This window comes from Penaeus monodon, chromosome 30 (assembly GCF_015228065.2).
Source record: "Penaeus monodon isolate SGIC_2016 chromosome 30, NSTDA_Pmon_1, whole genome shotgun sequence".
NCBI lineage: Eukaryota > Metazoa > Arthropoda > Malacostraca > Decapoda > Penaeidae > Penaeus > Penaeus monodon.
The window spans coordinates 31096314-31100033 of record NC_051415.1 but is presented as its reverse complement, the minus strand read 5'-3'; the positions used below and the strand labels follow the sequence as shown (position 1 = coordinate 31100033).

General features: G+C 39.4%; 1 pseudogene; it reads left to right on the top strand.

Moving 5' to 3' along the window:
* The window catches only part of LOC119592409, a 10963-nt pseudogene that overhangs the window by 6477 nt on the left and 766 nt on the right, over positions 1-3720 (top strand).

Here is a 3720-nt window from a genome sequence, read left to right as displayed (position 1 = left end):
CAACCTCTCCCCTTCCTCGTTCGCTCTCCTACACCCATCCTCTTTGCACTGTCTCCACCCTTCTTTCTCTCCTCCCAAAGTGTCCATTCAAATACTTCGAGGATTACCCTCTCTTACGCTGGGCTGTACTTTGATCTACTCTCTCGCCTTATTCCCCTCCACCTCGTCTTCTGCACTTAGAGCACACCCACTCTCCTCCTCGCCATCAAGTCTGTCACCTCTCTCACCTTTCAGTCATTGTTCCGATATTAAGGTATCAGTCTAAGGCAGACCAACTTCTTTAACTTGGCCCGCCTTCCTGGAACTTTTTTTTTTTTTTGGTAGTTTTATTGTATTTTAGTGTAGCTGCTGACCCTTACAAATGGTTTCCGTTTGCATTAAGTTATGCCCAGACTTGTTTAAAAAAACGATCAAGTGGAATGCCAGCAAACATCTTTGTGGAGTTGATGTCGTTTTTGGGGAAAGGGAATTACCAGAAGTTGAGCATTGCTTGATGAGGCATTGCAAGTTGACATGTTCCAGGTAGCTGTGAGGCAGAAGAATGTTGGTCTGATGAGGCTCTTTGTAAAGGGCCCTTTTCATTTGGGAAAGGATCAAGATGCTGCTCCTGCCTCAATCCGGGAAATGGGATTGCAGGGACAGCTAAAGGAAGTAGCCACCTGGAAACCCCTTCTAAACCTACAGGATGAGTTTTCCACGGAAGACCTGTTTGTTCCACTTTTTCTAAAAGATCGTCTCTCTCTGGCAGATGAGTTTCTTCTCACCAGCCCGGGACACAAGAAGGAAATTTTGTCCTTTATGACAGTATTATTGGCAAACAAGTAAACATCAATGATCTTCACAAAACTTACAAAATTAAAGACCCAAAAGAAAGTCAAATCTAGCAAAATGCTTTGCAACACAGTGGCAAAGCTTTTAAAAAAATTTGACTTGGATGCATCCATCTGTCCACACATGCAGAAACACAGAGCCAGAGGAGCTTTGCGATACATTTTTTACAAATACTACATTGAGAAAGGCATTCAGGTTCAAGCATTTCAAAGTCTAATAGATGATGCTCTGAAGGAGAGCCCACACCTTGGGCCAGACCTAATGCACCTCTTTGATGAGTACCATGATCCAGAAGCTGCTGCTCCTTAGTCAGAAAGCTTCAGCTTCACCCAGATGATATTCCAGTTAGAATAAAGGAAGTAATTAGTGCAAAGCCCTCATCTCACTGATGGAAACATGGATCCTGCTGCAGACACAAACATTTGGAAGAGGGAAGAGTGTTGGGATGATGGTAAATTAGACTTTTATTCACTTAATGTACCTTTAGAGGAAGTGGTGATAGTTACCTCAGTTGAGGAGTTCACAAAATGTATGTCAATTTTAACAGAGAGTCCTGTAATAGCAATGGATAGTGAATGGAAGCCAACTTTTGGCATTGGATCTGCAGAACAAGCATCACTCCTTCAAATGGCCACACAGTCCAGGGTTTTCCTTTTGGATCTAGTGGCTCTCCAACCCTTGCTAGAAGACTCACATTGGTCTTGCATTGGCCAGCTTTTTTCTAGTCCAAAAATCACTAAGATAGGGTATGGCATTAGAGGAGATTTTAAGATCCTTGCCAAGCTACATAGTGAAGTACAAAAAGGATTTGCAAATGCCAAAAATGTAGTTGATCTTGACCAGATAAAAGGGATTTTGGTGGAGGATTATCCTGACATCTTTCCTCACAGTTCTTCAAACTACAAAGGTTTAACAGACCTTGTGTATCGCTGCTTTGGCTTGCCACTGGATAAAACGGATCAGTTCTCCAACTGGGCTGCCAGGCCTCTTACAAAGTCACAGATCAGATATGCCACTATGGATGTTGTGTCTCTGATAGACATTCACACCTTCTTTGATAAAAAGGCACAAGAACTGGGTATTGAAGACTGGCATAAGATCAGACCCAAGAAGGGAAAAGAAAAAGTTAAGAAGGATCGTCCAGTCAGAAAGCAGATTCCAAAGACTCATGAGGATATGCAGATGAAGGTGATGAATAAGGAGCCCATCCTGGCTGCCGATTTTCATGTGATTTGTGACACAATGGTTCAGGTGAGTTATTGTTGCTTTAAACTTATCTGTCATTGCCTTCTTGTTTTCAGTTTTTGTTGTGAGCTTTTAATACTTTATTCTCCTGTCTTCAAACAAGGAAAAAAGTGAAGCATATTCTTATTATTCAACAGGGCTTAGCCAAGAAGCTCAGGTGTTTTGGAATAGATGCAGAAGCACTGGAGACAGGAGAGAGCTGCGACAAATGCATAGAATATTACGAAAAAGAGAAGAGGGTTGTGCTGACCAAAGGAAGTGCATATGAGAGGTTGGCTAAATTCATCCCATCAAGCTTCATATACAAGGTTCAGAAAGAAGTAAGTTCATTTTCTCCGTTTATTTATAAAGTTAGCCTTCAGAAGCTAAAGTACTTTTATACTTGCATGGGCATTAGTTTCTTCTAACTAATTGTTATGAATTATGTATCCCAAATCCCATTTTTGCTCAAATAGAATCACCCTTATATTCTAATTATACTAATATGGTAAAGCCTGGATAACTGTATTGTATATATCTTATATTGCAACTGATCATTAAAGTCTCTTTGATGCTTAATTAAGATAATTGGTGTTCATGTTGATTTAAACTGCCATACATCTAGAGTCATGATAATAGAATTATTCAGCAGGCAACATAATTGACCTTAATCAGTATATTGTCATGCAGAATAAGAACAAGAATACCAAAATAATTTATATACCACTGTTATGTAAGAAAAAAAAACAAAAAAATGATGCACTTTACAAAGTCATATCACATAATTAGAATGTATACACTATACTGATATGATTATTACAAAGCTTGATTGCAACTTTGTTCAAATTTTATTGTCTTGTTTTCCAGTCAGCAAATCAGCAGGTTGAGGAGATAATTAATGTCTTTAATGTAAAAGTAACTACCAAAGACATATTTGCAAGATGCCCTAAGTGTAACTCTGCCTCATACCTGTTCGTACCCTCGTGGATCATCCGAGCTCTGAAGGAGAATGTCAAGGAGAATGACGATGTTGACATGACAGATGGTGTCCCTGACAAATGGGTCCAGTGCGAAGGGGGAGAGGTGAACCTATCAACAGGAAACACAAGGAAGGGTGTTCCTATTTTAGTTGCCCGTATTGCAGATGATATCATCTCCAGGACAGAGACATTCTATGTATGTGCCCAGTGTGGCAGGTGCTACTGGGATGGCTCCCACTATGAGAAGATCATCAATGGCAGGCTGAGCGACGTTGTGCAGGGAGGTAGCACTGATTGTGAAGAATTAAATGAAGGTTAAAGAGTCAAAAAACTTGCAAGAGAAGAAGTTTGGCTTGTTCTTTAGAGAAAGATGCTTCCTCTTGTTATATTTTGGAAAGTTGGTTATATCCATTGGAAGAACTTGAATTGTGATAGAGGATTAGATGGGTTAATATCTCTTGTTTGGAAAAAGGGTGATATTTTTTCATGGAATGAGCTGCAATTGAATTCCAGAAAAAAATGCAAGAAGCTTTGATGAAACCATATCAGGTGATTGACTGAATCTGATATTATGTCAGATACAGAATCAGCAGATATGTCATTAGACATAATTTTTTTTTTTATTAAATTTACTTATGAAACATGACAGATATAACAGAAACAAATGAAGCATATGATTTGTGCC